General features: G+C 42.2%; 1 protein-coding gene across 1 annotated transcript in view; it reads left to right on the top strand.

The window, feature by feature from the left end:
* NUP205 (nucleoporin 205) overlaps positions 1-25685 on the top strand; it is a 1199422-nt gene that overhangs the window by 934352 nt on the left and 239385 nt on the right. The window lies entirely within an intron of this gene.

The raw sequence follows: 25685 nt of genomic DNA, 5'->3' as shown, positions 1-25685 counted from the left end.
TGAGTAAAAAGGTTATTCTAAACCAGTATGTTGAATAAAAGAGCAATATGATGACTATTAACCATGTTGACTTGGGAATAACGATTTGGAATAGTAGTCATAGGCGGTTACTAGGCTATTGGCCCTAGGGCCTTTACAAGCCTAGCCATGCTATACCCTTGTTCCGTTATACACCAATATATGTAATCTATATTTGCAATGTGAATGTGAGATCAGCACCAGTTGCAAAGCTAAGATCATCACTGTCTGCCCTTGTCCAAGAGGGACAAGGGTGAAACCTCCAAGGTAAGTTTATGGTTTCCTATCCAATTGTCCAAATAACTTTTAAATAGGGTCATTGAGGAGCTTTGTTTTATGCAAATTGGGATTTTATTCCAGAGGAGTAGCAACCTCTGGGAGACGTATCTCTCTCTCTCTCCAGCATGTCTTGTTAATGTCGCATGCTAGTTTAAGGTTATAAGAGCGAGTGACTCTTGTCCCAATTGATTTGCAGATGCATTTCCATTAAGACAGGGTTTGAGACTGCTCTGTAAGCCAGGCACAAGTCACCTCTAAGCAGTCTATATGATACAGAGCACAGTGACAGGGCCTTCAGTCTGTCCATGCAGGTCATGTGTTGTAAGCCCTGGATTTTCTTTGTGAGAAACGTTGGACGTCTCTACAACTGCTGCAGGTGTCTAATAAAGTACATACAGAAGGGGTCCATTGTACTCTATTATTGGTCTGATGAGGGACGCATACAGGGGAGTTATGACTTCCTTAGCTTTGGATACTGTGCCCTTACTTGTGAGATGTGTAATGTGGATGGCCTTCCTTACCACTCTGGACATGTGGTGATCAAAGTTAAAATTGCTATCAACCTGTGCTCCCAAATCTCTCACAGAGGGGTATTAATATTGTAATTTGCAGGGACTTCTCTTTGCCGATGGGGATGATAATGCATTTACTGTGTTAAGTTTAAGTCCGTGGCTCTGGCACCAGTCATTTGTCTGTGTGAGCCCATTTTAATGAATGTTGACATTGTTGAGGGATTCTGTGATTGCACCCGGTTTGCAGTCATCAGCAAATTTGGTAAGCCACAGGCCATCTATTTTTGCATTGATTTCTGAGAAATAGATTCCAAATAGCAGGGGCCTAGCATAGAACCTTGTGGAACACCACTGATAACAGACTCTACTGGTAGGGGTGGAATCTCCAACTTTGATTGTATGCGTTCTGTAGGTGAGCCAGTTGGTTACCCATCTAATGACGTATGGGTTAATCTGCAGCTGGATGAGTTTCTCAATGGTGCCTGAGTGTGGGGGACTGTGTCAAAGGCCTTGGCCAAGTTTAGATAAGCAGTATGTACTGTTTTGCCTTCATCTAGAGGTTTGGTGATAGTTTTGAAGAAGTCCACCAGGTTTAACAGTCATGATCTAACCTTAACAAAGATAAACTTGAGTCAGGTCAAGAGTTTGAAGGTCTCCTGGATCCCTGATGATGTAGTCCGTGATGATTCTCTCCATGACCTTACAGATAAGGCTGGTCAGGCTTATGGGTCTGTAGTTCCCAGGATCAGTTGAGGGGACCCCCTTTGTGCAAGGGGATTACAGTTGCTGTTTTTCACTCTGCTGGGACAAAGCCAGACCTTGGACTGTGGTTGAAAAGAGTGCCCAGTGGTTCCACTAACTCCTGTTTTAGATTGTTTAGTAAGCAGCCTGGGATGTTATCCAGTGCTAATGAGGCTGCGGTTTTGGCTTTGAAGAGTGTAGTTCTGGCCTGCTGTTTGGAGATACGGGGTAGAGGGCAGGTGGCCGGTATGCTTTAGGGTATGATTGGTATGGACAGGGGGGGGGGGAGTTTTCACCAAATCTGTCTGCCAGCAGGTTAGCGATATCCTCAGGTTCAGTATGAGTGGTACCGTACACTACTAATTTGGCCTTTTTTTGATTTTGTATGTAGCTGAAGAATGCCTTGTGATTATCCTTAGCTAGAGATGCTAATTTAGTTTCGTAATTAGATTTAGAGGACTTTACAAGATGTCAAATTTGCTTGTTTAAGCTGTTGGGAGTGTCCTCCTCCTGCTGAGACTGTTCCCTCTTATTCTTTGACAGAGTTTCTTTCTCTTGTTGTATAACCTGTTTATGCTAGATGTCCACCAGGCTGGCTTGTTTTGATCCATTCAGGTATGGCTGAGTCTATACATTCGTATAGGTGTTTATACAGGGCATTTGTTGTCAACGGTGGCAGAGGAGTTGAAACTATTTATACCATCACTTAGGAGGCTATAGTTTGCTTTGGAGAAATGTTTCAACCTTTTTGCTCCTGGGGGAGGGGGGTGTTCAGGTGCGATCGTTACTTCGAATGAGACTGATTTATGATCAGAGTTTACCAAGGAGAGTCCCACACATGGGGTGGTGCAGCGATCCCCCATGTTGGTGAATGCTGGGTCAGGGACATCAGAGTCCCTTGTGAAGGTGCAGACTGTGTTCCAGAGCATTTGTGTTTAAGTCCAGGAACTTTGGGGCTAGTGTGTTTGTGCTCATGTGCGTCTCACAACCAATGAAAGAATCGTTAGTCACCCGATACCGGAGTGCTTGGCTGTATTGTGAGTGACTTAAGTAGGTCCAGGTAGGTGGTGTGGGTTTTGTGGTTCATGATGGGGGTTCTGTATCAAACATTGACATTGTGGGAGGTTTTTCCTACAGTTAGTTGGATTTGGAGCAACTGTAAGGGGTCGTAGTTTTTAACCAGTCATGAGGTGTATTTGTCGTTAATAAAGATGGATACACCTCCTCCTTTGGTTCTTTCTTGTTCATTTTGCAGTCTGAACATGTGGAAAGCATTGTAGATTTGCATGGCCAGAGTACTCTTTGCAGCCTTGAACCATGTCTCTGTGATTGCGCAGACATGGGCATCTTCCAAATTAAGGAATGTTTCCATTGAGTACAGTTTCTGATTTAGACTGCTAGCATTAATCACCATAACTTTGAGTTTGTCTCTAGACGACATTTTTACATGGAGTATTTTGTTCTTATGACATTGCTTCCCCCATAGTGCCTTTTTTAGGCAAGTACCTTTGCCAGAGACTGATAGTCAAGAGGTGACAGGTGAAGACCATCTCTGGCAAAGCAGCGTGGTCTGTCGACCATATCATCCCAGGATGACCAATACTGTATTCCCCCTGGACTGACACCAGAAGCTAAACCAATTGTTGAAGTCTGTCATTTTTTGTTTGTATTGAAACATCATCCTGGTTGAAGGTAGCTGCTTAGGGCTTGAGACATGCCTGCCTGGGACACTGTCTGAAAGTTCCGTCATGTCTCTTTTCATATAGTCCACTGAGGAACATCTCAAGTCATTCACTCCAGCATGGACTATGATAGAGTCATAACAGTGCTTGTTGAGAGACTTGAGTGCGTGTGTGATCTGGCACATCCTGGCACCTGACAGGCAGCTGACCGTGACTTTCTCCTTATCCAGGCTGGTGAGGGGGAACATAGTTCCCTATAACCAAGACTTTTTGTTTTGAGGTGTTTTGCCTTAGGGGCTTATTGGGTGAGACACTACAATTATGCATAATTTATGAATAGTGATGAGGCAGAGCAGCTTGCAGTGGAAAGTTAAAGTACAATTGGAACCATTTTCTTACTAATAATCTATTTTCACGTAGTTAAAACTGTATGTTCAGCAGTCCTTAATAGCTCCCTAACAAGCTATCAGTTTGTGTGATTGCTTTTAAAGGCATTGATCACTAATAAGGGGAAGCTTCCAAGTGTAAAATGCATTCAAATCTTTGTGCTGTGGGTATGCCCCTTGCACTGTTCAATGTAGGTGAGGCTGCACCCCCATTGCCCATCCATATAATCTGCAAGGCTGTACCATCACAAGGAAAGGGATAGGTCCCAGTACACCTGCAGTTTGAATTTCTGGCAAAAAGCCTGGCAGTCCTGTACTAATGATTTATACATTTGATTGTCAGTCTCTAGTATTTTACAGACTAATCTGACTCCCATCCTGAATTAATCTTTCGTTTTTAATGAAGTAGTAGAACAAAGAAGTAGAATGCTAATTCACTAGTCTTGTGAGCAAAAATCATGGTGTTGTGGAACATGCCAAATGTCTTGGAATGTAGGTCCGTCCATGACTGAACGCTACTTTCAGTCGTCTTTGAAAAATGTCAGCATTTTGAGGCTGTTCGTTCGGCTTCACAAAGATGCACTTAATTTTCCTGAAGTAAAATACTCTCTAAAATAAAAAGCTGCCACAGCACTTCCGTTAACAAAAATTGCTATGTAACTCCTCATTTGTTCTAATGCTGCTGTTTGCACCATTGAATGACATGTTTATTTAAATAAGTACAGTACCTGGAGTCAGTATTAATTAAACCGTGCTACAGAAGAATGCTGAACGCATTGTCGGTTGTTTTAATGAGCAAGCAAAGCACAGTATGCAGCTTCTAATAATATTGTTTTTAAGTATATAAAGTCAATTTACTTTGAATGTCCCGTGGTGCTGGTCTTTGTGCAGCTGAATACTGTATTCATTTAGCTGGCCAATCTACATCATTAAACTGCCAGTAAACTACAGCATCTGGAGATCCTATCAACTCTAGCTGCGTGAATGCTGTTGAAAAAAAAGCTGACCATGGCGAGACTATGTTTGTCGCATAACAGTCTTTATTCTTTAACAGGTTCTATTTGATGCCCAATAGTGAGAAGTGACAAATATAGGCAAGAGGAATATTTCACTTTATTTACATTATTGGATATTTCATTTGTAGCTGATTTTGCATGTGTATATAGGAGCTCACATGTTCTTACAATATAATTCTTTTTATTTATAATAAAAAAAGTTTTACTGAACAACAAAAATGACCATGGGGAAGCATTGTCCAGCATTCTGGTCTTGACTGTTTCACAGATGTTTTGTGATGCACAGTAGCGAGAAGTAATAGCTAAATGTAGGCAGAATGAGTATTTCACTTTATTCTGCTTGACTACAGATATTTGATGCAACGTTTGCATGTAAATATTTCAGTGCTGTGGAACACCTTAGCATGTGAAGGCTCTATTAATTCTTTTCAACAGATGCAGCTGTGAAAGAGAGAAACATACCTAATTATGGCCATTATACTTTGACAGTCCTATATTCTGATGCATGTTAGTGAGAAATAATATCCAGTTATTGGTAAGAAGAATATCTCACTTCATTTTACATGAATTACATGCATCTGGTACAATGTTTGTGTGTGAATTGTAAAGTATTTTGGGGTACCTTAGCATCTGTATTAACTCTATCAAATAAATCCACTTATGAATCAAACATTATCTGGAGACGGGAATACAATATATACCGCATTATGATCTTGATTCCTTTATGATGAGCCCTGAGTTCTGCTACTGAAAAGTAATAACCATATGTATATGCAGTGGGGATATTTCACTTTATTTTTACAGAATTACTGAACTTAATGCCATGTGCGTGTTTGGCTGTAGGACTTTGCTTTGCATATTCATTTGCTGTTTGTTTGTTTTTTAAATATTGTAACAGAAAAGATAACGGAAAGTAGCATTCAGTATTATTGTATTCATGCTTTCATGCAGGTGATTTTCTGATGCCCAAAAGTGATAGGTAACTGACAAATGGATCCAAAAAGAGTTGTTAAACTTGGTGGAGTATTTCCATGTGGATATTACAGTACTTTGGAACTTCTTACCATACAATGCTTGGATTAATGTTTCTGTGTATGTGTGTGTGTGGAAAAGTCACAAGGAAGAAATGTGCAGTGTTAATGCCTTCATTCTTTGACAAACACTGTTCTGTGGTGTAAGAAATACTGCTAAAATGTAAGCAGGAAATCCCATTGAGTACAGTGTTTCTCTGTAGATATTTCAGCATTGTGCAACATATCTTTTGGAGGTTTTACTGATTGTACAGTGGAAATCGGCTTGTGAAACAGGTGATCACATAGAAACAACAAAAATATTGCACTTTTGATTCTCTGACAAACACCAATGCTTCTACTATCTAAGAAATAATAGATGAATACAAGTAAGGTGAATATTTTATGTTGTTTTACATGGCTGCAGATAACATTTTTGCCTCATTAGATGTTGGAGCTCACATCTTGCTTTGCATGTCTTGCTTTTTTTAAGTAAATATTTTAATTCATGAAATGTTTATGGTAATCAGCATAAAGCATTATGGTATGATTGCTTTCGTGAGTATTGTTTTCTTTCTGAAACTGAAGAATCATAGCCAAATATCTCTGAAAGAAATGTTTCACTTTTTATATGGTTACAGATATTTGATGCAGTGTTTTTGAATGCAACAGTATGAGGAAGATTTTGGTTATCATTTAATGTTAGTCTATGTAGTGTGGTATGCTGTATTCATTCAGCCATGAGAGGTTCAGCATCAGGGGCTAATAAAATACAGCATCTGTTGGTTATATTCGTTCTACTGCTCAGTCTCTTAAAAAGTAATCATGGGGAGTCAGCATCCAACACTGTGGTCTTTATGTTCTGACATACAGTGTCTTCTGATAGTCTGTGGTGAGAGATAGTAGCCAAACATAGGCAATAGGAATATTTCACATTATTTTTTATGACCATAGATTTCACTGCAAATAACTTGTTTGTCAGAATATCTGCTGCTGCCACAAGTACAATCCCCATCGCTCCATCCTGCTGTTGTGTACTCCCACCAGTGCCATCCTCGTCACTCCATTCCACTGTCCCAGTGTTGTGTACTCCCACCAGTACCATCCCCCTCTCTCTATCCCACTGTTGTACACTCCCACCAGTAACATCCCACTATCCCACGGTTGTGTACTTCCACCCATTCACTCCATCCTCCTGTTGTACTCCTGCTAGTAACATCCCCGTCACTCCATCCCATTGTTGTGTATTCCCACCAATTCCATCCCCGTCGCTTCATCCCATTGTTGTATACTCCAACCAGTACCAACCCCCATTGCTTCATCCCACTGTTGTGTACTCACACCAGTACCATCTGCGTCATTCCATCCCACTGTTGTATACTTCCACCAGCACCATTCCACTGTCCCACAGCTGTGTAGTCCCACCAGTAAAATCCATGTCACTCCATCTCACTGTGTACTCCCACAAATACTGTGTCCCACTGTTGTGTACTCCCACCAGTATCACCCACATCGCTCCATCCCACTGTTGTATTCTCCCACCAGTAGCAGTTCATCGCTCCATTCCACTATTGTGTATTTCCACCAGTACCAGGCAAGCATTCGGTATTAATAAATGCATATTTAAACTCTCTCACTGTTTTTTGCTCCACATCTTCCCCATTAGGTCTGCATCTTGCATCCATAATGATTTTGGAGGAGAATGTTTCTTCATATTACATATCACCATTTAGACTTTTGTTTGTACTCTGTTTTTGCACCTCTTAGTTTCAAACTTTGTGCCATCTTTGATTTAACGGATTCTTTTTTAACATTTGAAAATACAAATTTCTGCCATTCTTCCTTCCTTTCATTGACATGTTCATATTGATGTTTTGTGCAGATCATGTACCCCTGATTTATAACTAAGTTTCTTTAGTCTTGGGGGAAACATACCAGCCTTGTCGTACTGTAATGTTCTCCCCACCATTCTTACTGCTTTCCTTCATTCCTTGCCCTCATTGGAGAAGTATTTCATTTATCTTGTTAATAAGTTGTATGTCTTTTTGTAGTATACTAAGGTGTTTGTTAATTAGACAAGTTAATTTGCAGTTGTGTTCTCTGAATCTAAATTGCAGTAGATTTGGCCAGCCTAATTTTTGAAACTTTTAGTACTTTGTAACTTGGGAGTTCTTTTACTGAAAGCATGCCGTAATTCTTGGTCTGTAGATCTTACTGTCTCATAGTCCTCATGCTTCCTGCTGGTGCATGTCCTGATATCATCCTCTGGATTAGGAAAAGTATTCCATTGCCCGGAGTATGTTTTCTTTCTATCACTTGTACTGTTCACATCTCAGTTCTGACATGTCAGTGGAAAGTTTTTTTTAAAATCGCGTGGACCTTTGAGGTGGTTTGCTGTTACCAGCTAAGATCTGTATAATGTACACTGCCTCTTTTGTGGGAGTTGTGCCAATTTGAAGGAATTCCACAAGTATCATTACTTCAACCCACCCAGAAGGGAAGATGCAAAAAGCTGGATGCCTTCTTTATCTGCTGGAAGGTGGAGAATAAAGGGACTGGTAGGCTGGTCCTTACGGTACTGGGTTAGTGGTTCAGCCTATGTTATGTTAAAACGACGAAACAAGTCATGGGCATTCAGAACTGCCAATTAGCTGAAACACCTGATGTTCATAAGGATCATTTGCATATATCCCATGTGCCTCTAATACAAGAGGTTTGGGAGGTCACTCAGTGGAAGTTCTAGCTTTGCTGGAGTTTTCATTTTGTTTTTACTGGTTGGTTTTTCAGTGACCATCTCACTCATTGTTTTAGTTTGTTTGGGATATTTTTGCAGTGACCCTAATGATAATGGACATCAGCTGGGTATAACAGCCCTGTGTTTCTAATGCTTAGTCAAACACTCTGCTTGTGCTGTGCTGACGGTGTCATATTAAGGCCAAGATATGCATATCCACAGCTAGTGAGGTTTGGCTTTATTGGCCTGAAATTGTCCATTAAAATGACAAAACAAGTCAGGGGCATTCAGAATTGCCAGTTACCCAATTAACTAAAACACCTGATGTTAATAAGGGTCATTTGCATATATTCCATGTTCCCCTTCTTAGAGAGGCCAAAATCTTCATCAGGGTTGGCCACTAACTTTCCAAACCCTTACAAAAGACGATGTGGAGAGGTTAGTGAGAAAAATTCTTTCTGTGCAGAGTCAGTCATCGTCCCTTTCAGCTCATACCCGTTTGGATCAGCAGATCCGTACTTGCAATACTCCACATTTACCAATTCCTTCTCTGACTCCTTTCAAGGTCTCTGAGGCCTTGGATCAGAGTCATCTGGGCCTGTCTGCTTCGGATCCGAGAATTCCTTTACCCTTGGATCCAAGGCTTGATCTGAGCTCTTCAGTTAAGTCAGATCCGGAGAGCTCTCTGAGCAGATTCTACCATGTCTGGTCTGAAGTGCTTTATTCAACTCTGAGGGTTTTGGAGCCATCTCTACACCTCTGAGCCTTGGCAATGGTTAGTTCAACCCCAACTTCAGCCTCAGGTGGACTGTCCTCGGGGCAGGGAGGGACTGTGGATCAGTGACTGGGCTCTCTTGCATCTGGGATCCTATCCCTCACCATGGCAGTCCACCTTTGCAGAAATGGAGAGAGCCTTGTCCATTTCCTTGACTCAAATGGTGCCTACCCCCTCGGATCCTCTGTCTACATCTGTCCCATCTCTGTGTCTGGAGTCTCCACTATCTTCTCCACAGGGACAGCTGGTATTGAAATCCCAGGCTTCCCGTCAGGGTATCCCCACTTCTTCTGGCACCTCCCCGGAGTGTCCCGCTGAGGAGGTCCCTAGGGCAACATGCAAGAGGAAGCATTTAGATTCCCCTGAAGCTATCACAAAATATAGAGGGCAGTGGGTGCCTATGGTCACTGCCTATGATGTCTCATTCAGAGACATCCTGGAAAAACAGAGGTGGCAGGAAGTCCAGCAACCCCTCATCAGAGGACTGTACTCCTGGAAGCATTTGGTAGTGGCTCATCTAACTAATGGGTCATTCCACCAGCCGAACAGCTTGTTAACTTGGTCTAACAGTGGGCATGGCAGGATCCAGACACCATTGAGCCAGTCTCCAGAAAGCCAGACAAGATAATGACAGCTCCAAAAGATGAGCAGTTTGGGTCCAAGGGTATGCCACTAGCGGCCACTAAGAAGGAACCTTTGGAGGAAAGTTCCACTGTTCATCCACCATCAAGGAGTCCATGGCAATGGACAGATTCGAGAAATGTGTCTATGCTTCAGTGACCTTTGTATTAAGGGCACTGAATTATTTGGCGCATTTCACGAGACTACAGAGGGCCTTGATTTAGGAGCTATCAGGTACCCTCTCGGGGTCTGTTTCTGAAGAGATGAAAGCATCTGTCATCTCTCAGTTGGTTACCCTACAGTCAGTATTCCAACTCCTGCATGAGGCTTATTTCTAATGTAATAGAAGGAACCTCTAGAGCAATGGGTTCAGCATTGACATCAGTGCTTATGTGATTTTGCGGAGCCCTTTAAGTTTTCATTCATCAGTGCTCCTTTTGACGACACTTTTTTGGCCCCAAGGTTAAAGATACTTTGTGTGAGAAGGATGGAAAGACTCTTTGCTGTGGGCATACATTTTTTCATCCCTTGAAGATCCTTTTCAAGGAATCATTGAGGTGGGGATAAAAACGTGGTTCAAAAAATTTGAGGAATCTTTCCAGGACATATGGCGGGGGGGGACTCTAATGGTAGATGCCACCCTTGTGACAGAGGTGGTCCACAGTACCAAGATTTCAGAGATTCTTTCTTTGGTAAACTTTTTCAGCACATCCCGAAAGGAGGCTCGATTGTCCCCCTCTGGAGGCAGTCGTGGGGGGGGGGGGGGCCTGCACTGGAGTGCCTGACTGTAAATAACAAAAGATACTTGGGTGCAGGGGATCATTTCCAGAGGTTATATAATACAATTTTCCCCTTATCCTCCCAAATCAAGGAAATTCCCTGATGTTCCACCCAGTCAGAGGGAACAAGCAGCAATTCAAATTCAAAAGCTGCGTTTTAGTGCCATTGAAAACAGGGGACTGGAGACCAATTCTGGATCTGTGTCAAACAAATCCATTCAAAAGACCAAGTTCCAGGTGGTCAAAGTTCAGTCCATTCTTCCGCTTTTGGAAAAGGATGATTAGATGTGCTTAATAGATCTTCAAGATGCGTACTTCATATAAGGATGGACAGATGATCCCGAAGATTTTTATGCTTCTGGCTGGGCGTACTTCATATAAGGATGGACAGATGATCCCGAAGATTTTTATGCTTCTGGCTGGGAGCCAGTCACTACCAGTTCAGAGTTCTGCCCTTTGGTCTCACCACAGCCCCCAACGTACTTACCAAATGCATGGCAGTAGTAGCAGCTCACTTGAGACTGCAGGGATTCCGAGCATTTCTATACTTAGACAACTGACTTATCTCCGCCCTGACCAGGTATCACCTCATTTTGGCAAGCGAAAAAGTGATCCAGACATGTGTTCAACTAGGAATAACCATAAACTATGAAAAGTCTCATCTAGAACCAAGTCAAAGTCTAGAATTATTAGGAGTACTGCTTGGCCTCACGTCCCCTCTCCAGAGTTCAGACAGTAAGATCACAAGTAGAAAAGATAGTTTGCAGTACACAAATCTCAGCCTGCTTGGTCCTTCAGGTATTGGGGTCAGTGGTGGCAGCAATAACATTGCTACCCTTAGCCAGATTTCACATGAGAGTTCTCCAGTGGATGCTGGCCTCCCAATGGACAGTAATTTACCTTCATCCTCTCTAATACTGATCACCAGTATATGCAAGAGAGATATGAAGTGGTGGATTCCGTCAGAAGTTTTACAAGGCTGTTTCTTCGATGTTCTTCATGATGTCCTTCAAGAATGCAACTGCAGTCATAACATGTGGGCTGTCCTGCCTCAGGCAGCCCTCGGTCGGCCGGATTCCAAAGTCTGGGTCCGACATCGGCTGATGTCGCATTTCTCTCCGACGTCAGAGTGGCTGGAGTACATAAGCATCAGGCGACGCCATTTTCTTCAGTCTTTCTTGCCGTGCGGTGCCCGAAGCAGAAGCAGTTCGCAAGTGCCGATCGGTCAGCTCCTGTATTCTTCGATTCCGAAGTCATCAAAAAAGCTAAGTACCCCGTTGGGGACCTTTTCTTGCCTCAGCCGATGTCAGACATTACTGAAAAGTTAACAATTGTCTTTCTTGTGGTAAACAAATACCTCATAAGGATTTCCACTCTTACTGTCTTCCTTGCCTTGGCCCAGACCACGACGTCTCGGCCTGTGTAGCCTGTGCTAGCTTCAACAAGCGCACTCTCAGGCGCCAGGCGGAGTTCGCGCAAGATTTTTTCGGCAAAAAATTTGCCTATACAATGCCGTCGGAGCTTCCGACATCACAAACTCCCAAGAAACGAAAAGACCAGGACCGACATCCTCGGCCCGCGTCTACCACCGACTCCACGCCAAAACCTACCGCGAGTGCTTCGGTTCCTCCTGAGACTGTTATTCCACCGCTCCAAACCGAAGACACCGCATTACCGACGACTCCGATTCCGGATATCACTCCGACGCCAGTTATTGATTTTCCTCCGGATACCGAAACCGAGGAAATGCCCGAGACCATTGCTGTAGATAAGGTCACTCCTGCACGTGGAGCTGCCAGGCCTCCTATGGCCATGTCTATTAAGGCCTACACTAGGGCTAAGGCAGCCAGCAAGACCAAGCACCTTTCTGTTAAAGCCTTGCCCCAGTCTACTCCAGAGACACAAATTATGTCTATGGCTGCTGACTTAATTTCTATGATTAGAGGTTCACAGGCCCATCCTGAGAGAGGATCCCAGCCTCCTTCTGATAAAAGGCCCCGGGTTGAACCCTCTGACCCTATTCCTTCAGATGAAGATTCTGAGGACTCTGTCCACTCTGATGGCCAGGAAGAGCTCTTCCAGACCTATGAGGACTCTGATGCAGTGGATTTCATCCCCTCGGCCTCCCCTCCTGAGGATATTTCTTTTGGGGAAGTTCTGCATACCATGAGGGAACATTTCAAGTGGCAAGGCCAGGAATATTCTGATTCCAGAAAGCGCTTTCGAACTTTCCTTAAAAAGCCCCAGCACAGACCCTTAGCTATCCCTCCTGTGCTTGATGTTTTGGATGATTTATATTCTGACTCTAGTGTTACCCCTGACTCACTTCCTCCTGCCCCTGCCAAGCCAGACAGGTATTACAGGGTTCCAGAAACACACTCCCATTTATTCAGGGCCCATACTGCTGATTTGGAAACTATCTCTCAGGGACCTAAAGGTGTTTCAGCTTCCACCTCTAAAAATCCTTTGCCCTCTAACAGGGAAGCTAGGTCATTAGAGAGATGGGGTAAAAAGGTTTACACCTCCACTACTTTATCTATGAGAGCTTTGAATTGCCTTTTTCATATGTTACAGTATCAGGATTTCCTGTTAGAAGATTTACAGAAAACATTGGCCTCTCCTGATCCTTTAGACAGGAAGTCTTTGAAGGAAGCTGTACATAACTCTCAGCAAGTAAGCAATCATTTCCTGCAGTGTGGATATGATGCACTGGAAGCTTCATGTAGGGCAGCTATGACAGGGGCAGTCATTCGTAGACATGCATGGTTAAAAGATCAACCTCTACCAGATCATGTAAAGGCAAAACTTCTGGATGCACCTTTGGAAAAGAACAAGCTTTTTGGTGCTAATGCTAAGGATGTGTTAAAGTCCATCGAGGAAAAAGCAAAATCAGTTCAGACGGTGAAAGATTTCCTCCAGGTTCAACCCCCCAGATTCAGTAGGAATTGGCCTTCAAAAAACTGGTCCTTTCCTAATCCTGAAAAATTTCAAAGGGGTAAAAACAGACGTGGCCGAGGAAGAGGACAATACAGAGGTCCTTACAGGGGACGACAATGGCAGCCTGCAAACCAAAGAAGTGACACAGGGGTTTCACCTGCCCCACAGCCACAATCTCAATGACCTTCCTCTGCTTCCGCCTACCAGGGAACAAATAGAAGCTCCCTTGGGCGGAAAATTATCTCTGTTTGCAGACAATTGGCACAGACTGACAAAGGACAAATGGATTTTGGACATTATAGACCGAGGTTACAGGTTCCATTTTCATACCTTACCAAGAAAACAAGGCATGCCAAACCTACCACAAAACCAGAGGGCAGAGGCTATCAAGCAAATCTCTCTGCTGACTCGGATGAAAGCAATATAAAGAGTTCCACAACAAGAACAAGGCCAGGGGTTTTACTCAAGACTGTTCCTTGTTCCAAGAAAAGAATCTCAATGGAGACCAATACTGGATTTGTCCGCATTAAACACCTTTCTCATAGTACCAAAGTTCAAAATGCTGACTGTACAGCAACTCCTTCCCATGCTGGGCAAGGGGTCTTGGCTGGTTACTCTGGACCTCAAGGAGGCATACCTGCATGTCCCTATCAGACACAGCTGCAGAAGATACCTCAGATTTCTTGCAGGGCCAGAGCATTATCAATTCTCAGCATTGCCATTTGGCTTATCTACTGTGCCCAGAGTATTCACAAAATGCCTGGCTTCAGTAATTGCTCATTGCAGGCTCCAGGGGATCCAAATTTACCCGTACCTGGACGACTGCCTCATACAAGCGGACGACAAATTGATGTTGACAGAAAACTTAAACTATGTCATACGATTACTTCAAGCTCTGGGATACTCAGTCAACTTCCAAAAGTCAAGACTTCAGCCATCCCAGCAAATAATCTTCTTAGGAGCCAAATTAGACACAGCCTCTCAAATGGCCTACCTAACAGAAGACAAGCAAGAGAAGTTAACTCATTATTTCAAAGGTTTGGCAAAACTAACCCAGATGACTGCAAGGAGATTCCTACAGGCCCTGGGTTACATGGCATCCTGCATTCTCCTGGTTCCATTAGCAAGACTACACATGAGAAAGCTTCAATGGTACCTAAAAAGCCTATGGTCTCAACACAGCAACAACTTAGAGACAACCATACCGCTCATTCCATGCCTACAAAAGGAATTCCTATGGTGGGCCTCGGTAAGCCAGGCAAACACAGGTATGTCATTCAAAACCACAGATAACACAGACCATGACCACAGACGCCTCAGACCTTGGATGGGGGGGCGCACATGGAAGGCAGGTGTATACAAGGACAATGGTCTCCAAAGGAAACACATCTGCACATAAACCAAAAGGAAATGCTGGCAGTAATGCATGCCATCGAGGCCTTTCAACACCAACTTCAGCAAGGCCATTTACTGATATGGACAGACAACACCACTGTGATGTGGTACATAAACAAGCAAGGGGGCACCCATTCTTACCCCCTTTGCAGACTGACAATGCATCTTTGGGAAAAATCACTGAGCCTAAACATTCAATTACAATCCCAGTTTGTTCCAGGCAAAGACAATGGGCTGGTGGACAGCCTAAGCAGGAATTTCACAGATCCACACGAGTGGAGGTTACATCCGAAGATCTTCACACAGCTCACTTCGACATGGGGCAGGCCAGAAGTAGACCTAATTGCCACTCACCTCAACCATCATCTACAAAAATTCTGCTCAAGGACATACCATCCACAAGCTTGGAAAATAGATGCTCTCTCATTCAACTGGAACCTCCTAAAAATCTATGCATTCCCACCTCTGCCATTGATGACCTCAGTATTACTAAAGATCAAAGCAGAGAGACCCAAGGGGATCCTAATAGCTCCAGACTGGCCAAGACAACACTGGTATCCACTACTAAGGAGCTATGTCATGCCAAGAAGTGGGCCCTTCCCCAATGGCCTCTACTTTTGACTCAACACAACTTCAAAACAGTGCATCCAAACCTTCAGACACTGCAGAGATCCCATGAATAACCTCAATCTATCTCTCTCCAAGGAAGTTCAGCGGATATTAACAGAAGCTCGAAGACCATCCACCAGAAAGGTTTACTTAGCAAAATGGAAGAGATTCAGCATTTGGAATACCAGCAAGGGACATGATGCATCATTATTGAATATCCCACTCATCCTGGAATATTTGGCAGACATGCTACAGAATGGACTTTAATATTCTTCCATAAAGATACATGCTTCAGCTATCTCAGCTAGATATAACACTGATCCGCCTGTGTTTTCACATCCTTTGCTAAGGCAATTCCTCAGGGGAATCAAGAACATCAAGCCACCAAGAAAGGCCCCAGTGCCAGCCTGGGACCTCAATTTTGTCCTAGAAAAACTGACTCTACCTCCATTTGAGCCAGCAGCTACAGTTGACCTGCAATTTGTCTCATGGAAGACAGCTTTCCTGTTGGCAATTACCTCAGCAAGAAGGGTTTCGGAACTACAGGCCTTAATGGCAATACCAACGTTCATAATTTTCCACAAAGACAGGGTTTCATTAAGGACCAACCCTACTTTCATGCCAAAGGTGGTATCTAGAGTTTCTTTAAATCAAGCCATTCATTTGCCTGCTTTCTTCCCCAATCCCGAGAATAAGGGGGAAAGACTGTTACATACCTTGGACATTCACAGACACCTACGATACTACCTGGACAGAACCAAGACCAGTAGAAAGTCTGACCAACTTTTTGTAGCTTACGCCCCTGCAGTTCAAGGAAAAGCAATTTCAAAACAGACCATTTCAAAATGGATTGGACATTGCATCAGATTCTGTTATTCCTTTCATGGAAAGACTCTTCCAGCCAATGTCAGACCACATTCCACCAGAGCTACAGCCACCTCTACAGCATTCTTAAGAGGAGTGCCTACAAAGGACATTCTAGAAGCTGCTACATGGAGCTCCGTGCATACATTCTCCAAACACTATAATCTCCCTCTATACTCCAGATCCAGAGCAGGCTTTGCCTCGGCAGTCCTGCAGGGTTTGATTGCCACACCATCTTTCTCCTAGAAGCATTCCTCCTCCCCCAGCTAAACTATGGTATTCTACCCACATGTTATGACTGCAGTTGCATTCTTGAAGGACAGTACAGTTTTGTACCTACCATAAATGTAGATGTCCGATAGATATGCAACTGCAGTCGGATTTTCCCTCCCTCCATACCCCTCTATGCCTAGGGTCCACTCCTATCCCTGTTTTTCCTTAGCTGGGGATATCTGTTATGGTGTATCTGTTTATTACTCATTTATTTGTCTGGAATCCTGTTTTTGTCTTCCAATTTAATTTCAGCCTTCCTTGGAGGGCACCTGGCATCTGGGGCAAGAAACACTGAAGAAAATGGCGTCGGCTGATGCTTATGTACTCCAGCCGCACTGACGTCGGAGAGAAATGCGACATCAGCCGACGTCGGACCCAGACTTTGGAATCCGGCCGACCGAGGGCTGCCTGAGGCAGGACAACCCACATGTTATGACTGCAGTTGCATATCTATCGGACATCTACATTTATGGTAGGTACAAAACTGTACTTTTCACTGTTGCAGTGATCATTTTTGGGTTATCTGCTTGCAGTAGCCTTCAGTCGGCCTGATTAACAAAGTCTTGGGTCCTGCGTCGGTTGCTGTCCCTTCTTCCGTGACGTTAGGTCGTCAGGGGTATAAAACATGCAGCCGACGCCATTACATTTGTTTTTCTTGCCCCAGATGTCAGGTGTCCCCCTAATGGGAAGCAATTAAATCTATAAATATACAAGGTTATACCTCCAACAAAAAAAAAATACACCAAAAAGCTTTTGAGCATAGTAAAGGAGAGTAGAGGTATAGCCAAAAAAAGTAAGGGGGCTGGAGGGAGGGTAACCAGGACTGCAACAGTGAATACACTTGAACATCTACATTTATGGTAAGTGTACACAACTGTATTATGTTCTTAGTGTTTCACTGTTGAAGTCATCACATTCGGTTAGATTCTCAAAGCTAAGGATGGGAGTAGGAATTTAGATAGCATTAGGACCAGCTATATAAGGCTCTGCAAGACTGCGTGATGGCTGCAACAGTGAATGCACTCGAACATCTACATTTATGGTAAGTGTACACAACTGTACTTTCTCACTCAGCCCATGGATGCTTCCCAGCAAGGATGGGGAAGATTACCTGGTAAAAGACGGTCCAAGGCACATGGTCCCCCCAAAGAGGCCCTTTTGCATATCAATGTCCTCAAGTTGAGAGCAGTGCTTCTAGTGTTGCAGGCTTTCAGAATGCTCTCCCTTCAGGAACGATTGCGGTGGTTTGCTATATCAACAACGAGGAGGAATCAGATCTTACCCCTTGTGCTGAGAAGCGCTTACTGTTTGGCAATGGGCGATCTCTTCCAACCACATTCTTATATAAGGCAATGCATATTCCGGGGAAGGCCAGCATGTTAGCAGACAAACTAAGCAGGTACATACTACTACCTCACGAATGGCCCCTCGACAAGAATGTAGCGGAACTGATTTTCCAGCAATGGAGCCAGCCTTGCAGAGATCTCTTTGCATCTCCCCTAAACAACAAGTGCAACAGCTACTTTGCCCTAATCCCCCCACAGGGGGAGTCACCAAGGGATGCTCTACTCCACAATTGGCCCCATGTCTACTTTATTCTTATCCCCCAATTCCTTTGATTCCAGTGTTCCGACAAGGAGCTGCCAGGTTGAAGAGCAAAGTCATCATTACACCATGTTGGCCTCGACACATTTTGTTTACCTTCTTATAGCCTCATTTAATTCATCAGCCTTTGGATTCTGGACCCAGCTCCAAATCTGCTCTCTCACCTGACAGGCATGACACACCCAGACCTTCCCAAGTCCAAGTTAGCTTGGTTTCTCCATTTCCAGTAATAGCCAGAAAACCTATGCTCTCGTCTCCTGCCTGCCAGATTTTGTTATCCTCCCTTAAAATATGTACAGAGGAAATGTTATACTAGTAAGTGGAAAAGATTTGTACACTGGGCACTTCAAAATGATGTGGGACCTTTTTCTGCCCCACTTCATAATATTCTTAATTTCTTGATGTTTCTTTTCAGTCAAGGCGCTAGTTCTTCAACAATTAAAGTTCATTTGGCAGCAATTTCTAATTTCCATATTGGATTTCACAGTTCATCACTCGCTTTTCATAAGGGTAAGATGGCTCATAGTCTGTCTTGACCTCGCCAAGGCTTTCGACAGCATCCCCCATTCTGGAGTTATAGCTGAACTCACTAAACTAGGTATAAATCCCTACATCACAAGATGGTTTGCCAATTGGCTCACTGACAGAACCTACACTGTAAAAGTTGCAGACTCCAAATCTGACCGCAAAGCAGTGACAAGTGGAGTATCACAGGGTTCCGTCCTGGGACCTCTCCTGTTTGGTATCTACTTCTCTGAAGTACAGGCTAACACAGAAGGCCTCTGGCTAATGAAGTTCGCAGATGACTGCAAACTAGGAGCCATAGTCAAGTCCCCTACAGAAGGGCCTCACTGAGACAGATGCCTGGTATCAGAGCCATGGCCTCAAGCACAATGCCAAAAAGTGCAGTGTCATCCCCTTTGGTAAAAACTTTGTACCCATGAACTACCACATAGGCAGCAATCTACTTAACACTGAATGCGTGATGAGACCTTGGGACCCAGGTGGACAGTAGTCTCTCCTTTGATAGTCACATCGCCACAGTAGTCAGGAAGTCCTTCTCCGTGGCACACTTCATCATAAAAGGGTTCTCATCCAGGAAAAAAGAGGTCATTGTTCCCCTCTAATCATCACTTATTAGACCCCATTATAGAGTACAATGCCCCTTTTGGAATGTACCTCACAAGACATCTGCAGCAGCTGGAAAGGCCACAGAAGTACCTCACAAAAAAGATTACTGGCCTCAAACAAATGCCCTACACTGACCACCTCAAAAAACTCCAGCTTTACTCCGTAGCATATTGCCTACTCCGAGGTGATATCTGCCTGACGTATAAAGCTATGTCAAACCCAGAGCTGTTGGACATGCTACACCTAAAGAAATCCCAATCCCGCCGAGCTACCCGCTCTAGGGACCTAAACCTTGTCACCACAATAAACAGGACATGCTGGAGGGATAGATTCCTGTCCCAGAGACTTCCTATACTCTGGAACAAGCTACCCATCTATGTCAAGCAAAGTTCTTCAGTAGCACTCTTCAAGAAAAATCTTGATGAGTGGATGGGAATTAAGAAATACACCCCGAGGATCACTTCTGTGTGTCTGCTGGACAGTGGCACAGGAAAATAACTTTCTTGGGTGGCGTAAGCTATGGAACCTTGCTGGCTAGGCTTGCATAGGCCCTTGGTCCGATAGCCTAGTACCTACCTATGAACCTATAAGAGGCATACCTCTATTAAGACCCCTTTTTAAAGATCCTACTCCTCCATGGGATCTAACTTTGGTACTGCAAGCCCTGATACACCCATGCTTCGAAGCAGCTCATGACTATGATCTTAAATTTCTTTCTTGGAAAACTGTTTTCGGTGACCATTACGTCAGCCAAACGTGTTTCTGAAATTTAGGCCTTATCTGTGAAACCCCCATATCTAATTTTTCATAAAGATAGTTACATTATGAACTCCTGCATCCTTTTTGCCCAAGATAGTTTCAGAATCTAACATTAACCAGTCCAGCATTTTACCAGTTTTCTTGATCACCTGCATGCTTTTCCATTTGAAAAGTTGAACTTTTAACTGTAGAATTTACTTAATATATTTTCTTCTCTTACCAATGTATAACTGACATTGTCATTTTACCTATTTTCTATACCATCATTTATTTTGAGTGTTTTGTAGTTATTTCTTGTTGTATTACTATGTTCACCATATATGTTGTAACCTGGTTACTATATCTTATTTGTGTATTATATTTGCTGTAATATTTTTGTACAACTGGATGCCGGAGCTTTTCTCCCCAGGCCTCCGCTAAAAATAGACCTGGTCCAGTCGGAATTTCCCGGTTAAATGTAAAAAAGTATTTTTCAAACAAAAGCGAATATTTATTACATTTATTACAACTGCATTTCTACTTACACAGAACAAAGGACATCAGAGCTACAGATCAGTTATTTGTTTCCTTTGCTGATATGAAACTGGGTAAACCAGTATCCAAAATTAATCTTGCCAGGTGGCTTACTGGCTGCATTTTCTTTGTTTGCAACAAACGGGATATACCTTTTCCAAAGCAAATTTATGTTCATTCAACCGGGTCCATAGCAACTTCCTCAGTTTTTCATTTGAGGGCTTCCATGGATGAAATATGTGCAGCAGCAACTTGGGCTTCCCTTCATACTTTCATTACTCATTACATAGTGGGTTTGAGGCTTCCCTTCATACTTTCATTACTCATTACATAGTGGGTTTGAGGCTTCCCTTCATACTTTCATTACTCATTACATAGTGGGTTTGAGGCTTCCCTTCATACTTTCATTACTCATTACATAGTGGGTTTGAGGCTTCCCTTCATACTTTCATTACTCATTACATATTACATAGTGGGTTTGAGGCTTCCCTTCATACTTTCATTACTCATTACATAGTGGGTTTGAGGCTTCCCTTCATACTTTCATTACTCATTACATAGTGGGTTTGAGGCTTCCCTTCATACTTTCATTACTCATTACATAGTGGGTTTGAGGCTTCCCTTCATACTTTCATTACTCATTACATAGTGGGTTTGATATCCAGAGGTAGAGCATCATTTGGCTCAATGATGCTTAGGAATGTCCTGCCTCGAGTCCACCCTGGGATTTACGTAGCTGGAGAGACTGTCCCATCAGCTGAGGTCAGAATGAAAATAGTCATCATCAAATAAAGAAATTATGTACTCACCATAACATTCCATCTGTGTTGTCCGTTTTCATTCTTACTTAACTCCCCACCCACCAACCACCTCCTTTTGGCCTTTCTGGAAGAGCGAGTGGATATGAAAGAAGTGGCCTAGTCCAAGAATGACAAAGCTCCAGATATAGTCTTGTCTAAGCTTTTTGCTGTTTATCTTTTTATACCTTTTTTGTACAAGTGTTGTTTCTATATGCTTTAGCTATCAAACAAGATCTGAGGTAATTGGGGTTGGTGCATTCTGGGTAAGGGAGAAGCTAAATAGTTCTAAGTTGCTACAAGTATTTGCAACAGCAGAGTTGGATCTGACTGTTCCGATCCAAACCCATCAGTTGAAGAAGAGTGAAAATAGACAATATAGATGGAATGTTTCGGTGAGAACATAACTTCTTTTTATTTACAAATCTGAGCAGCTTTTTTTTTTTGTTTTTATCCCAGGACTTTTGGTTTGGTAGTTGGTAAACAAACTATATGCTCCTGTATTTCTAACTCCATTTATTTTTGTTATTCTTTTCGTGGAAAATGTCTTTTCTCTGGTACTTTTTTCAAGGATTTGTATACCAATTCTATCCTTGAGGCTGCTACTTAGTCCTCTGTTCATACTTTCACTAAACATTACAAATTGGATGCTATTTCCAAGGCCAGGGCAGGCTTTCCAGAGCTGTCCTGCATGGGTTTGTAGAGGGCTGTTACGTGCCTTCCTCCTGAGCTGTTTGTTTCCCCTGGGTAAAGAATACTGCAGCAGTGATATGGAAGGACATAGTACAGTTGTGTAAAATCTTACTGTAACAGTACATGTCCTTTTCTTTACTGTTGCAATATTCACTGCCTCCTACCCCCTGTATTTTAGCTCTTGCTCTGTAGTTTCTTACCCTCCTGGCCGAGGACACACACCTGTTATCCTTGTCCCTAAGGAGTCCTTAAGTAAAGAATACTGCAACAGTGAAGAGAAGGACATCTACTGTTATGGTAAGATTTTACACAGCTGTACTTTTGTTGTATTCAAGCCTGTTTTCCTATGCTCCACCCTTCTCCTCTACTATCTTCAAAATGCAAAATAAAAACCTTTTAAATTCTTTACAAACCGTAGAATATTGGTATAAAGCATCATTCTCATTTTTATTTTTATTTCATAATTTTGTTCATAAATTCTCTTACATAAAAACATTTTGGTCTTCCCAACATAATAATCTGGCAGTTTATTTGCTTAGATTTAATAACTGCTGTAGGAGGAATATTTTCAAAGTTTATCTGAGCTTGGTGAACATTTGGTGTTTGCCCTTTACCCCACTGTAGTACTGTAGTGCAATCTCAGAGTTGGTATATTTAGTTAAGGAGGTGTGGGGGGGCAAAGTCCCCCCCCCTCCCACTTGGATGGATTTGACATGCTTCAGTGTGCGTTTGTTCCTGTTGGCTGACTTTCTCCTTTCCCTGGTTACACTAGCAGTAATGTGAGTGTTCATTAAAATGCAACTTCAGTGCTGTCGTCTCGGTTATTTAAAATTCAGGTAGGTGAGATTTCGTTTATATGAAGTAGACCCATTTTTTATACCACAAGCAGACCCCAAATAATTTTTCCTCAGGTGGACTGCAAGTGTTAGAGGTGTGATAGGAAAGAAAGAGGTAACTGAGAAACATATGTTTTAGGTGTGTAATGAGTTGGCAGCCTTTAAGAATTCCCTACAGAGTGCTATGCTGGAAATATTGGGTGGACAAATGGATGTAACTAAGGAGATGATTTTTTGAGCTGGGATACAGGATCTGAATTGCCTAGACGTAGTAAGGCCTTGTTACTTTTAATTTTGGTGGCTGAGAAAAAAAAACTACTAGAAAATGGAAATTAAAATCTAGACCAACTGTATTTGAAATATTTAATATTGGAACAGAGAGAAAAAAAAACTGGAAGTGAGATCTTTAGAAAAGGATGGTGGCAAATTGCATCGAAAGAAATGCAAACTGTGAGAACAATACATGCCGGATAATATTTTGGAGGAGGAGTGAGTTTCAAGTGAAGGCCTGAATCGAGCAGTTTGTGTAATTCTGGATTGATGGTTATACAAAAGAATACACATGATGTATAATGTTTGTAACTAGGAACATGTTAATATGGTTTGTTTCTTTTATATGAATGTAGGTTTGCCTATGTCTTAAGTGATACTTCAATAGAGATGTTAAAAAAAAGTATGAGGTTTGACTGAGAGCTGAATAAAAATGTGCTAAGTAGAGGATGTGGGAAAAAATACTAGCAGTTACCACTGCAGAAGGCCTTCTTTTAGATCGTAAGCTAGAGGGTAGTATATATTTCATATTTATGATCTATACCAAAGTTTACGTTTATTGATAAATGATGAGTTTGCAAAAGAAAGGTCTACTAGAAGCATAAGTTGTTATTTTACTTTGATGCAGACACTACGGTCAGTAAAAATAAATATTTGAAACTGTCACCTAGTGCATGTAGCTTTTTAAGGGCATTTAGCCATGGTTCTAAGAAATTCACTGCTTTAATCTTGTTAATTAAGCCTGTGTACACCAAGAAACAGTCTGAACTAGGGTCATGGGAAAGTACCACATCTAATGTTGTCTTTCCTTTCCTTTGAGGATCTATGATTTTAATATTTCTTTATAGACTTGGAAATTTGGGAGTTTTTCTGGAATGCTTTATGTAGTAAGCTCCACCACTGTACAGTTTTGCTTATGTCATGTGACCTTTGATTTGCCATTTTGCAATATGCTTAATTTTGCTACTTCCAACTTTCCAGGTCAGGGCATTTTTAGTAGTCTGGGTGAAAAAACAATATTATTGTCACATTGAAACATCTAATGTCTGCTTTGTAATTATTGGCAGTTAATGGAACTTTGTAGCATTATGTTTCCAGAGATGAGGAATTAATGCCATAGCTTGTTTTAACAACTTCCTTGTGTTAGCATTTTCAAGAACAAATTCTGAGACTGTCTCCTGAGATGAACTCCTCTTGCTTCATAAAAAGCAGCCACCCTGTTCCCGAGTTCTTGGTTGGTTTCCTTTGACGTTCATTTATCTCATTGCTTGCTCTGTGTTCTACTCTGCAGTGCTTTACTGCTGTTCTTGAACTGTTGTCATTTATTCTTTTAATGCCTTTTTCAACTTTATCATGTTGCAAGTTGTTTTTGCATTTTCTTTCCCACTTAGTTATTTTTTTTCAACTCATAAACTCTGTTCCATATTATTTGCGTTCTGCCTTGATTCTTTTTAACCTCTTTCAGGTATCCCTTTCTTTTCCCTGTTGCTGCCGTTAACCCTGGTAGGAATCTTCCTTTTTCTGTCCACTTTTATTGGCTTTGTGCTGACCTCCTTTATTCCTGTGAGAGTAAGCAGCAGTGCACTGACTTTGTTCTACAAGTAAGTATGTAGTTGATGTATGCTTCCCAAGTTTCTTTTTAAAATACACTTTCCCATCACATTGTTGGTGCAGCAAACACTGTGCATATGTTCTTGTATCTGTTCTCAATGCCGTCATTGCAAGTACTGTTTGCTGTGTATATGAAGTCGGTGCTGTTTCTTTTTGTTTTTTTTTTTTTCATAGCTGATATTTCTCATTTTTGATGTGTTCATAGCACACATTTAATATTTTTTTTCTTGATTCAAGCTTCCATATATCTGTAGGATTTTGGCTTTTAATGAAGCTTAGCCCTCTTGGATTTCCCTGAAAGGAGATTTTTACTTAGTATGTTTGTGTATAGTCAGCAATAAAAGAAAGGTAAATAAGGCTTCTGTTGTCTATACTGGCAAATTGAAATAGTTTTTCTATTGCTTTATTTCTTTTATTTTTGCCTCATATTACTGGTACCTTTTTAACAGTTGCACTTCAGAATGTTCTTTAACGCTAGAATGTACACCAGGTCCCAGAGCTGCACTTCTGTAACAGCCCAACACCGCTGCCCCTACCTGCGCAGTGTGATTGACATCACTCTCTCAGTAGGAAGGCATGCAAGAAAACCGTGATAAGGTTTCACCTTGTCAGATGCACTTCAATGCTAACCTTGTTGGGTTTATTGAATGCGACAGAAACAAATCAGAAAAGTCATTGTTACAATATGTGCACAAAAGGTATAGATGCCATAAATATAGCAGTAAAATAAAATTAATAAAACAGATTTGGTAAACATCTGGAAAGAGACAAAACAATAAGAAAAAGAACTAAGCCGAAATTAAGTTGGCATTCCCTTCCACCTGTTAAGCCATATCCCT

The sequence above is a fragment of the Protopterus annectens genome, chromosome 11.part0, assembly GCF_019279795.1.
Source record: "Protopterus annectens isolate FY-2018-M chromosome 11.part0, PAN1.0, whole genome shotgun sequence".
Lineage (NCBI taxonomy): Eukaryota > Metazoa > Chordata > Ceratodontiformes > Protopteridae > Protopterus > Protopterus annectens.
Note: the sequence above shows the minus strand (reverse complement) of the source record. Positions and strands in the feature narration are given on the sequence as shown.